We start from the raw sequence: 13,529 nt of genomic DNA on the forward strand, positions 1-13,529 counted from the left end.
TGAATAATGTTCTGCCATTATTTAAGAACAGCTGCAAGGAAAAGCCAGGGAACTACAGACCAGTGAGCCTGACATCAATGGTGGGTAAGTTGTTGGAGGGGATTCTGAGAGACAGGATCTACATTTGGAAAGGCAAGGGATGATCTGCATGGTTGTGTGTATGGGAATTTGTGTTTCACTAACTTGATTGAGTTTTTTGAAGAGGTGACCAAGAAAGTAGATAAAGGCAGAGCATGGACTTTAGCAAGGCCTTTGACAAGGTACTGAATGATAGATTGGTTAGTAAGGTTAGATCACATTGATCCAGGGAGAGCTGGCCAATGGATACCAAACTGATTGGACAGTACAAGACAGGTTTGTGGTTGAGGGTTGTTATTTAGACTGGATGTCTATGGTCAGTGGTGTACTGCAAGGATCGATGCTGGGTATGCTGTTGTTCATCATTTTGTATAAATGATCTGGATAAGTTTGTGGATGATATCAAAATGGTGATATAGTGGACAGTGAGGGTTATCTAAAGTACAACAGGATCATGGACAATTGGACTAGTGAGCCAAGAATTGGCATATGGAATAATTTAGATAAATGCAAGATATTGCATTTTGGTAAGACAAACTAGGATAGGACTTCCACGGTTATTAGTAGAGCCCTTGGAAGTATTGTCAAACAGAGAGAACTGTTTAAAACAAAGAGAACAGAGTGCAAGTACATACTTCCTTAAAAGTGGTATCACAGATAGACAGGGTGGTGAAGAAAGCATTTGGCACACTGGTCTTCATTGGTCAGAACACTGAGTACAAGATTTGGGACATCATGTTATGGCTGTACAAGACATTGGAAAGGCCACATTTGGCGTACTGTGTACAATTCCAATTGCCCTGCTTTGGAAGGATGTTATTGAACTGGAAAGAGTGCAATAAACACTTACAAGAATGTTAATAAGACTGGATGGTTTGAGTTATAAGAAGAGGCTGGATAGGCTGGGACTTTTTCCCTGGAGTGTAGTAAGCTGAGAGGTGAAGTTATAGAGGTTTATAAAATCATGAGGAACGCAGATAATTTGAGTAGCTAAGGCCTTTTCCCAAGGGTAGAGAAGTCCAAAACTAGAGGACAAGGGTTTAAGGTCATAGAGGAAAGACTTAATAGGGACCTGAGAGGCAATTCTTTCACTCAAAAGGTGATGCTTCTATGGAACAAGCTACCTGAACAGTCGTAGAGAAAGGTAAAATTACAACATTGAAAAGGCATCTTGGCAGGTAAATGGATGGGAAGGTTAGAGGGATATAGGCCAAACACAGACAAATAGGATTAGTCCAGTTTAGGAAAGCTGGTTGTCATGAACAAGTTGGGCCGAAGGGTTTCTTTCACTGTTGTATTACTCTATTGGTGGAGCTCAGGCTTACAGTGCAGCATCCTGTCAGAAAAGTATCTATATGAATTAGGCAGGGGGCAGGAAACATTCACTAGAATGGTTCCAGCAGTGAGGAACTTCAATTCTGTAAAGAAATGAGAGAAGATGGAAATTTTCTCTTTGGAGAAAACTCCCCCTATAAAATCAGAGGGAAATGCTTTCAATAAACATGCTCAAGTCAAACAGTTCAGCACAAAGCAGTAATGAACATGTTGCTCAGCTGGATCTTCTCCAACAGCATATGAGACTTTTCCACCCCTGATTGTCTATAGGATAGACAAACTGTATGAAGATTGGTGTGGATATTATGGGATACAATTTGTACGGAAGCTGCCCCTTCACTCACCATCTCCTCGCTTGGTTTTCAGTCCCTATAGGAAGTGAACCAGCTCTGGAAGAGGAAGAGGAGACAATGGGCAGAGTGGGTGGACTCTCTGATTGACGTCTCTCACAGTCAATCCAAATATTTCTGGAGCAACATGAGTTTCCTGAAACTTGGGAAACTGACCGGGGAAATGGAGGTGATTTTGAGCAGCAGATCAGGTGGGGATTTAAACTTGTCATTACCCCATCTGAATAAAACCTCACTTATTACAGCTTCCTTCTCAGTTCCTTGGGTAAATGTTTGACAGAAATTTCTAGTGTTGGAATAGGTAAAAAGTCACACAACATCAGGTCATAGTCAACAGGTGTATTTGGAAGCACTAGCTTTTGAAGCTCTGCTTCTTCATCAGGTGATTGTGAAGCAGGATGATAAGACATATAATTTAGAGCAAAAGATTACAGTGATAGATTATACAAATTTAGATTGTTAAGTCTTTCATCTTTTAGAATAGACGTGCTGGTTTGGGTTCTTTAATAAGTAAATCCCAGAGCTTCTTTTCAGTCGTTCTCAAGATAATTTAAGGTTTTATATCGAAAGGTGACATCTCAGCTCATTGACTGAGGCATTACCAGATCTGCTGACCTTTTTGCCTGGGTCTGTGTTTAAGGGGTATTACTGGATAGGAACAGCTCCTTAGTTAAGTTGCTGTATTGGGTCGGTCAAGTTTTCCAGTAGTTAAGTTATTCTAAATTCTTTTGTCTGTGTTTCAACTGAGGTGTTTAAATAAATTCTGTTTTGCTTAAAGCCAAGTGGTTTGACCAGCTGCATCACACCTGGAATATCCACTTCACATCTGCCTTTAAAATAAGGAAAAGTTAGGGTTTAGGCTACTCTTAAAATATTTTGAGGGGGGGGGGGGTCTTGCTTGGTCCATAATAGATTGGGGGCTCTTGTCTGGATTGATTCTATAATTCCAATTTAGGTTTAGGGTTGTTGGACTGAAAGGCAGCGAGTGGTAGGTGTTAGTGGCTTTTGTTCCAGATAGATGTTGGGATTTGGTTGGTTTAAACAGTGCTTGGTGTAGTAATAGCTCTTCCAGCCACTAAGAGTTTTCTGGGGATGGAAGAAGTGACTTTGGAGGGGGGGGGGAAAGGGGGTATTTCAAAAGGTGAACAAGGCTAAGCTGCTGGAATTGGCAGACAAACTGAAGTTTGAGTTGCTTTTAGCTGAGGAAGGGGAAGGTAATTACAGCAATAGCTCAGCATTTAAATTTGCTGAAAATGCGATCAGAATCTTTGGAAATGGTTCGAATTCAATTATGGATGAGGCAGCTTGAACATGAAAAGGAGATGAGACAGTTTGAATTACGGTTAAAAGCAGAGGAAAGAGAAAAAGAATGAATCTTCCGAGCAGAACAAAAAGAAGAGAAAAGAATTACTTTAGCAGAACAAAAAGAAAAGGATAGAATCACTTTGGCAGAACAAGGAGGAGAGGAAGGCCCTAGTAGAGGAAAGGGAGAAAGATAGAGAGTCTGAACTTCAGAAATTAACACGTGGACAACAGCTTTAAAGGATGGAGGTGAAGGTAGAAGGTAGGCTTAGTGAGGGGTCTTGTGAGGATGAACAAACCATCGTAGCTAAAGGCCTGGTGGGGATCTTTTTAAATATATCCAAGCATTGCCGAAACTTGATGAGAAGGATTGTTGAAGCCTTCTTCATCTCATTTGAGAAAGTGGCTAAATAAATGCAGTGGCCACTGACCATGTGTGTTTTGTTGATCCAAACAAAGCTGGTAGGTAGAGCTAGTAAGGTATTTGCATCACCAGCAGAGAAGTATCTATGGAGTATGAGGAGGTGAAGAAAGCCATCTTGAATGAATATCAGCTTGTGCCAGAAGCTTACAGACAATGTTTCCGGTATCCAAAAGACAGACCCTGGTCAAATGTATATCGAGGATCAAACAAAGCAAATTTGATAGATGGATCAGGGCATTAAGAATAGATCAGACATATGATGCTCTTCGAGAGACAATTATTTTGGAGGAATTCAAAACTTCACTTCCTGAGGTAATGAGAACTCTTGTGGAACAGCAGAGAGTTAAAATGGTAAGATTAGCAGCTGAAATGGCAAATGATTATTGGTTGTTTCGTAAATTAAAGTTTGGCTTCTAACATCAATTTCAATTCGGGGGAAAGCGAAATCATGACATGGTAAGGGATAAGTAGATCTCGGTGAAGATAATAAAGATAGCTTGCTACAATATAGCAGGATAAAAAGGTAACCCATGAAGGGGAAAGAGAAGTTAAAAAGGTCTCATGTTTTCACTGTTATAAAGTAGTCCACATGAAGTCACAGTGTTGGTGAGTTAGAAAAAACACTGGGAAGACGGATGTAGGAAAACGGGATAAGCCAGTGAATTTTTTTAAAGTGTTAAAAGAATGTACAGTGGAGGATAAAAAGCTGCACCAGAAGTTGCAATCTGGTCAGAGATTAGGTGAGGAAGTTCCAGATCTTAAACCATTTACTTGCGAAGGTAAGGTTTACTCAGATGGGCTAGGAGCAGCAGGTAGGTAAAGAAATTACAGTAGAAAGAGGTGCAGGATCATGTCAACCTTTGATGTTGAGAGATGAGAAGATATGTAACTCAGAAGGACTATTGCCAGAGAAAATGCAAGTACATGGAATTCATCATGAGACAAGAAGTGCTCCACTATGTAAAATGATGTCAGAGTGTCCAGTGAAAAGTGGAGAAGTGATGATAGGAGTACTGGAAAAAACTCTCAGCTCTAGGAATACAGCTTGTCCTTTGGTAACAATATAGTTGGATCACAGGCAGGATTCCTGCCTACTGTGGTTGAAAAACAAGTGGAAAATTAGGTAACTGAGGTATTAGAGAAAGTATATCCTGGGATTTTTCTTGATTGTGTGGTAACAAAGTCACGAGCTGAAACAGTACAAGTAAGGAAGTTGAAGTAGAATTATCAGAAACCATGTTTGAGACAAAACAGGAACATGTGAAGGACAACGTGGAAATTTTTGGCTTATAGAATTAACTAACTTACAACAGAAGGATTAAAAACTGAAGCAATTGAATCTAAGCTTACATGGAAGTAGAAACTGAGTGTGTCCCTGAATGTTACTATCTTAAAAAAGAAGTATTGATGAGTAAATGAAATCCAGCACATATTCAAGTGAATGAGAAATGGGTAGAAGTTCAGCAAGTTGTATTGCCAGTGGGTTATAGAAAGGAGGTGTTGCAGGTAGAACATGAATTACCAGTAGGATGTCATTTACAGGTATGAAAAACTCAAGCTAAAATACGTTTTTACTGGCCTGGACTGCATAAGAATGTAGTTGAATTTTGCCAGACATGTAATACATGACAGGTAATTGGAAAACTACAGGCAGTAATAAAACCTGTATCTTTAATACTATTCCTGCATTTGAGAAACAGTTTGCAAGAGTCTTAACTGATTGCATAAGACCCCTACCTAAAATAAAAAGTAGGAATCAGTATTTGCTAATAATAATGGATGTGTCCACTAGATTTCCAGAGGCCATTCCTTTACACAATATCACAGCCAAAATGACTGGAGAAGAGTGCCTCAAATGTTTCATTGAGATATGGACCACCCACCAAGATACAATCAGATCAAGCGTCAAACTTTACATCAAAATCATTTAAGGAAGTTATGGACAGCTCAGGAATAAAACAATTCACATCCACAGTGTACCATCCTGAATCGCAGAGAGCACTAGAAAGGTGACATCAGACATTATAGACCATTTTAAGGGTTTATAGTCAAGACTATCCAGATGACTGGGATAAAGGAATTTTGTTTGTACTTTTTGCCATTAGAGATGCACAAAATGAATCGATCAGTCAATTTGAATTAGTTTTTCGGCATGAGGTCAGAGGACAACTGAAATTAATTAAGGAGAAATTGGTGAGACAGAATTCAGAGACCACATATTTGAACTATGTGTCTAATTTTAGGGGACTGTTGAATAGAGCAGGGGAGTTAGCTAGATAGCATTTTAAAAAAATCACAGTATCTGATGAAACAGGAAGCAGACAATACATCAAAAACTCGCAATTTTGCTAACAGAGGTGAAGTGTTAGTGCTAATTCTAGTGATAGGTGATCCTTTAAAAGCAAGGTTTAATGGACCTTATCAAGTCGAAAGGAAGGTGAACTATTTGACAAGGACTCCAGACTGAAAGAAATCTAACAGAGTGTGTCATGTGAATAGGCTCAAGAAGGAAAGCAATAGGAGAATGTGTTACTGGTTACAAAACAGAGTGAAGAACCAAGTTCAGAAGATTCTGAATTGGACACTTCTCAAATTAAATTGGACAATGAGCAAGTTGTCAAAGAATGGGATAAATCATTGAAGTTAGCTTCCACAGGAAAACTGAAATGACCTGAAAGAGGTATTGCTATCACATGGGGAGATATGTGGAAATAAGCTGGGAAGTACTAACTTAATTATGCATGATATAGATATAGGGCTTGCTTTTCAAATTAAGCAACATTATTGACTTAACCCTCTAAAGTTGGCACAGATTCAAAAGAGATTGAATATGTACTCCAGGAACACAATTGAAGTGAGTTGCAGCGACTGGACTCACTCATAGTAATGGTGCCAATTTCAGATCGTATCCAACAGTTATGTGTAGACTATCACAAAGTCAATGCAGTTACAAACTGTAATTCATATTCAATCAAAGATTTAGAAGACTGTATTGAGAAGGTGGAACAAGCAATATAAATTTCTGAGGACTTACTCAGAGGATACAGACAGGTACCCTTATTCATGAGAGTGAAGACAATTTCAGCTTTTGTAACAATACATGGACTGTATCAATTTAAAGTCATGCCATTTGGTATGGAAAATGTGCCAGCTACATTTCAAAGACTAATTAAGTCATAGAGTCAGAGATGTACGGCACAGAAACTGACTCTTCGGTCCAACTCATCCATACCAACCAGATAGCACAACCCAATCTAGTCCACCTGCCAGCACCCAGCCCATATCCCTCCAAACCCTTCCTATTCATATACCCATCCAGATGCCTTTTAAATGTTGCAATTGTATTAGCCTCCACCACTTCCCCTAGTAGCTCATTCCATACACGTACAACCCTCTGCGTGAAAAAGTTGCCCCTTAGGTCTCTTTTATATCTTTCCCCTCTCACCCAAAACCTATCTAGTTCTGGACTCCCTCACCCCAGGGAAAAGACTTTCTCTATTTATCTTATCCATGCCCCACATGGTTTTATAAACATCTATAAGGTCACCCCTCAGCCTCTGATTCTCTAAGGAAAACAGCGAAGTCCTTTCTGGATTATGCAATTGTGTGGTATACATCAACGACCTGTTGATTTTTAATTTACACAAGGAAGTAACATTTGCAGAATTTATTGGAATTATTTGATTCACTTTGGGAGGCAGGCTTGGTGATAAATCTGGCGAAGCATGAATTTGTCAAAGCCCACGTCACCTTCCTGGGCTATGTATTCAGACATGGCCAGATGGCCCCAAGGAATGTGACAACAAAGACTGCTGGGGAGTTTCCTATACCATTGATGAAGAGAGCAGTATGTTTCCTAGGATTGAGTGGGTTTTATCAGAAATTCGTACTGACTTTTAGCAGTGTGGCTGCTCCACTCACTGAACTACTGAAGAAATGCAGCAAGTTTCAGTGGACAGTAAACTGACAGAAGGCACTTGACAGCCTGAAAGCTGTGTTAACTACTGCCCCAGTATTAGCCACACCTACTTATGCAAAGCTATTCAAGGTGGCTATCGATACGAATGATGCCGGTGTCGATGCTGTATTTGTGCGAAAAGATAGAAAGACTTATTCGATATTTCTCCAGGAAATTGAAAATTCATCGGCAGAAATATTTGACAGTTTGGAAGAAGACCTTGAGCTTGGTGTTGGCGTTACATTTCAATGTTTATATTGCCAATAACTTGCCTGAAACAATCATACATACTGATCATAACCAATTAAAGCTTTTGGAGAAAATGAAGAACAAAAAATTCAGACTGGTTAGATGGAGTTTATTATTGCAGCCACTCAATTTGAAAATTATACATGTGACAGGGGAAGAAAACATAATTGCCAATGCATTATTGAGACTTGAAGAAAAAATGGAGGCATTCAGTGGCAGGTGTAAATGGACCGAAATAGAATATAGTAATGAATGTTTGTACGGTTATATTTAATGTAATATATGTGTATTGTAGGGTACTAAGAGTCAAACTATGAGGTTTAAAAGGTAGCCATTTCTGTATTTTGATGGTTCATTTTTTTAAGGGGGGAGTTGTGAAAATGTTGTTACTTTAACAAGGTTATTTTGTCCTTGGTTTTTTTTCAAGTGTGGTCACAAAGGCAGAGGTGGAGAAGTGTCTAGTTTAACAATGGCAGGGGCGTGGCCAGTTCTCCCAGTTCAAATATTATTCAAGTTTGGTTTAGCTGCAGCAATTACGAGATGCTAGTGTCCAGAAAAAGCTTCCAAGCTTCAGCGGATGTTTCCTGACTGACTTTTTTCTCAGAGATCTCTTTGGAAATTATTCCCTCCTGCCTGTAAGAACCTATGGTTGAATTTACCTTTTTGCCAAGGGGAATGTTAATGAGATGTTACTAGATTGGAACAGCTCCTCAGTTAAGTTGCTGTATTGGGTCAGTTAAGTTTTCCAATAGTTAAGTTATTCTAAATTCTGTTTTCTTTTGTTCAATTCAACTGTAGTGTTTAAATAAATTCTGTTTAGCTTAAAGCTGAGTGGTTTGACCAGCTGCATTGCACTTGGAGTATCCACTCTATACCTGCCTCTAAAATAAGAAAACGTTAGGGTCTAGAGTACCTTTTTAAAATATTTTGAGGGCGTCTAGCCTGATCCATAATATAAGCTTTTGCAGCAATTTCTATTTTTGTCTCTGATTTACAGCAGTTATTTTGGTTTTATCACATTTATTGAAATGTTTTTTTAATGCCTTCTCATTGAGGGAATATATGGACCTGCGTCTGATGCCCAAAGTACTGTCTGCCTTGGCATTGCTTGTCTGAAACTTTCCTGTCATCAATCTAATCATTTCAAAAAGGCAGATGAACTGTAATCCCCACAAGACTATTTCACCAGAGAAATAGCTTCACTTTCACTACTTGATCAACTCAGTTAAACTCTTAAACTCTTCAATTAGATTGGCTTATTTAAATAGTGGGTATGGTATAAGTGGCTAATCTTTGGGGCCCTCTTGTGATGCAATGGTAATGTTCCTACCCCTGGAGGGCCAGGTTCAAGTCCTACCTGCTCCAGAGGTGTATAATGACATCCCTGAACAGGTTCATTAGAAAACAGGTTAATTTTTTTAAAAGCAGATTTTGTTAGCCTAAATCCTCTTCTGAAAAATCTCATGTGTCTGTGCTTTTTACCTTATTTTTAAAACCTGGATTAAACAGTTTTCTCCCCGCCATCCTGACAATTCTCTCACTTGTATCCCTCAGCTCTAACAGGTGTTTGCTCCACTGGGTGTTCACAGAGTTCACCACATCCCAGACTCTTTCCCTCATTTATGTCAGCTATGGGGATAATAATGGGACAAAGCTTGGGAAGCACTAGGTTAATGAAAGTAACTCACCAGTTCTACTTGAAGGCAACTAGGGGTCAGCAAGAAATTTAGGTCTTCCTAGTATTTCTCACATACAATGACAGAATAGAATAAAAACAATAAAGGCCTCTACAAGTTAACAAAGATCCAAACATACAGAGCAGTTGTCACCACTTTCCTGAACTACATTGAGGCTTGCATTGGGAGTCAGCAGCACAGAAAATCATGAGAGATATTCCAACAGCAGTGCCTCTACTGCATCCTCTGGATTTACTGGGAGGAGCTTCAAAGAAATGCTTATGTCTCTCTTTCAAGCCATATCTGCAAGCATGCAAGCCCCTGTTCCTTGGATGCTGCCTGACCTGTTGTGCTTTCCAGCAACACATTTTCAGCTCTAATCTCCATAAAACCCAACTTTTATGTTCTGCACACTGTCTGAATGAACAAAATTCACCTACACCACCAGGTACTATTCTTTCAAGTCTTAAATAGTAGCTTAACCCAAACTCCCTGATCAGTCAGCGTGATACGTTCCTATTCACTGAAACATTCAGGATTCTGCAATAAGTTTCCTGGACACAATATATTGGTCAGTGTTGCTGTGGGGCAGAATACTTTCTCTACCAATGGGTTTATAATTTCTAGTTTCCAAGAAGCTTTGTGTTTCCCTAAGAAAGAAAGACCTGCATTTATATATCAACTTTCACAAACAAAGCATTTCACAGTAAACAAACATGGATGTCAGTTTTTGTACTGCAGGAAATGAGGCAACCAATTTGCACACAGCAAAGTTGCATAAACTACAATATGAAAACGTCTCTGTGAAATTAATTGCAGTTTTGTATTTACCAGAGTATCAGAAATATTTCCCCACTCTTCAACAACATAGTGTCACGATATCTTTTACATTCATCGGAGGTGTCTGAAATCTGGAAGATGATACCTCTGACAGTGTAGCACTCCCCTATTACTGCCCTGGAGTGACAAGTCTCTAGAGCGAGACTTGACTCACAACCTTCTGACTCAAAGACAAGATTGCTATTAAGCCATAACTGACAATGATTTAAAATATTTTTGTTGCATTCGATTCAGTTCCTAAGGGATTAAGTCCCAAAGTTATAACTAGAATGCTTTACCCCTGTAAGCTGGCAAGCTGAAAGTCTGATTTGATTTCAAATGGTAATTAGTTAGAACTGCAGGTATCAATGTTGTATTTGTAATTAAATTCCTGAAGCTGTTAAAGGTGGTAAAATCCCAGGTGTCAGTGGGTAATGTCAGGGTGAGGAACAATTTACAGACGAGGTTACTAGGAGAGGATCCCACATCAAACAAGAATCAAAACAACCCAAATCCTATTGGACAAATAAAGCTACACCCAGCACTACCAGGTGCTGTACTTCAAATACTCTTCAGTGTGTTAAGCCAGTGTGGCTTCAGTGCACTTTTCCACTAATAGATGTATTGTAGGACTCTCATCTGCAGCTGCAAATAGCTCTTCCCTTACCATAAAAGTGGAAGAGGTGTAATGAACCCTCTCAGCTCACCACTATATGTCTGTATCTAGTGACTCTCCTATTGGTACGGCTTCAGTGTTCCTCTCACAAACTGACACAGTGTCTGCAGGACTCGTCCCCATTTTGCCTGAGTTCTGCTCCCAAATATAGATATGAATGTTTGATGGGATAGTGCTAACGTGCAGAAGTTATTCCATCCCCATTTTAAATGTGGAAGATATTCTTTCGCATTAATTTTCAAGCATCTTTTAAATGTGGAGAGGGTTTCTGTCTCTATCGCCCTTTCAGACAACGTATCCCAGACACTTTGGGTGACAAATTACTTCTCGATTACCCTCCATTCCTTCTATCAATTACTTTGATTGCTGCCCCCAGTTATTGACCTCAGGGAAATAAGATTAAAATAATTCCATCAACTGCCTCTGACATTTGCCTAATTTCCACTAATCCCCTGGACAAACTTCGATTTATGCTGTTCCCTTCCCTAGTCCTGAACTCACACCTTTATTTAGTTTCTCTCCTATCTTCCCTCATGTCCTCTCCGAGCTCAGCTTGTCTATCAAGGTAAGGACAGGTTCATGTGAATGGTGTGTTTTTCACAAAAATTCTATGTGTAACTTTCTGAAGTTAGATTTAAATTCACAATCTGTCAATAGGTGGCTAGCTGATCATGCTCCATAGCAGTTTGGCTGCCATACCTGCAGACACATTTATTAAAATATATTTTAATATCTCTTTTCAGATTTGTCCTTTCTCTCGCAGATTGACATTGTGAGACTTCATATTTATATTGGTCTTCTGATTCTCACCCCACTGAGATCAGGGCATTGGTCCTCACTGTCACCAAGCTAATTAATAACACAGAGTTCAAAAGGTCAACAATATCTCACCCATAAAGAACAATGGATTCTTTGCTCTACTAATTTTCACCCAGTTTTGAACAGAGTTTTTTTTCAGGTCTAGATACATCTGCGGCATGGTGTTTCCAACTAATGGGGTTACTGTGTCATTTTCACATTCAACAAAAACTGCTTTAATTTGCAAAATTGAGGGTTTAGAACTGACACGACTTAAACTGAAGGGCTTTTGCCTGAAACATCAATTCTCCTGCTCCTCAGATGGTGTCTGACTTTCAATGCTAATCTCCAGCATCTGCAGTCCTCACTTTCACCTAATAATTACTGTTGCTTACTATAGAGACAATCAACAATACCTCAATAACAAAAACACCAATACATAGGTATTGAAAAGATAACTTGATATACATAACTCAATTAAGCTATAAATTAATCCAATCACACTGACAGAAAATGCAGGTTACAAAATAGTGGAAGCCATTACTGTACATCAAAAAATGGGGTGGTGATGGCCCAGTGGTATTATTGCTAGAGTTCTAATCTAGATACCGAGTAATGTTCTGGGGACCCAGGTTCGAATCCTCTCCTGGCAGATGGTGGAATATGAATTCAACTGATTTAAGTGTTCAATGATGACCATGAAACCATTGCTGATTGTTGGAAAAAATCCACCTGGTTCACTTTTGTCCTGCAGGGAAAGAAACTTACCTGGTCTAGCCTACATGTGACTCCAGACCCACATCAATGTGGTTGACACATAACTGTCTCCTGGGCAATTTGGGATGGACAATAAATACTGGCCTGGCCAGTGATGCCCAGATCCCTGAATGATTACATTTTTAAAATGATTTCCTTGAGCTCATGCAAGATTATTGATTTTATTAAGTTCTAATGATTTTTAATCAATCTAAGGACTCATTGGTTAAAAATGAATTCAACCAAACTTCATGAAAGCAAGGTAAAAATTACACCCTCCTTCCATTGCATTTCCCATCAAGTTCCTCTCTTCTCAGACTCCTCCTTCCCGTTAGCATCCCTCCTATACCTCTCGTTCTGCTATGCCCCACTTCTGTGCTATTCTCTCCAGTGTCCCTGCCTCCCTCCTTTACCTATGCTGATTTTACCTCTGCACGTCACCACTGCCTTGGATGGTCTGCATCTTCCTCTTGCGATCTGCTGTCAAACACATCTGAGGATACACATCTCAACTGATGTTAGCAGTTTGAAAGCCTCTGAGTACAATGGATGCCGCTCCCACACTAGGAATCTCTGTCAAACATTTACCAGGAGAACTGACACAGCAGCTGTAACAAGTGAGGTTTTATTCAGTTTAAATCCCCACTTGAACCGCTGCTCAGTTACCTTTGTTTCACTGGTTGGTTGCCAAAACCTTAGGAAACCTGTGTTCATATGTGCAGTAATTTATATTTTAAACTCTGTTTTATGTAATGTATACTGTCCTCAAAACTGTACTTACATATGGTAACATAAGAAGTCACACACAGGTCTACAAAGGTATTTATCCAAATATTTCCCTTTTATAACAAAATTAAAAATACATGCACTATCATTTGAAAGTTATTTCAAATACATGATTTGCCAAGAAAATTATTTGTCTGGTCCAGTTTCATCTGCCCCTACATTTAACAGGGCATATCTGATCTTGAAAGTGTTTAAGTCTTAAGTAACATCATTTGCAAACATTTTGAAGCTGAAATAAGTGATTTGTGAAGTATGCTTTGAAATGGCTTTTGGTTAGATTCCACAATTACTTTCTCTCACAGACAGGTATTGTTTGAAAATT

At 39.2% G+C, this 13,529-nt stretch overlaps 1 protein-coding gene across 6 annotated transcripts in view; it reads right to left on the reverse strand.

Moving 5' to 3' along the window:
- Positions 1 to 13,529, reverse strand: part of LOC140455653 (uncharacterized) — a 35,522-nt gene that overhangs the window by 6,734 nt on the left and 15,259 nt on the right. Inside the window, exon 1 of one of the 6 annotated variants that reach the window (XM_072550647.1) lies at positions 12,850 to 13,011. The exons of 4 other annotated variants lie outside the window; for them this stretch is intronic. The gene's annotated coding sequence lies outside the window, so the exon portion shown is untranslated. Of the gene's footprint in view, positions 1 to 1,757; positions 1,930 to 12,849; positions 13,012 to 13,529 lie in introns of those variants that run through there. One more of the 6 variants, XM_072550643.1, reaches the window with a different exon arrangement.

Source organism: Chiloscyllium punctatum, chromosome 30, assembly GCF_047496795.1.
Source record: "Chiloscyllium punctatum isolate Juve2018m chromosome 30, sChiPun1.3, whole genome shotgun sequence".
NCBI classification, from domain to species: Eukaryota; Metazoa; Chordata; class Chondrichthyes; order Orectolobiformes; family Hemiscylliidae; genus Chiloscyllium; species Chiloscyllium punctatum.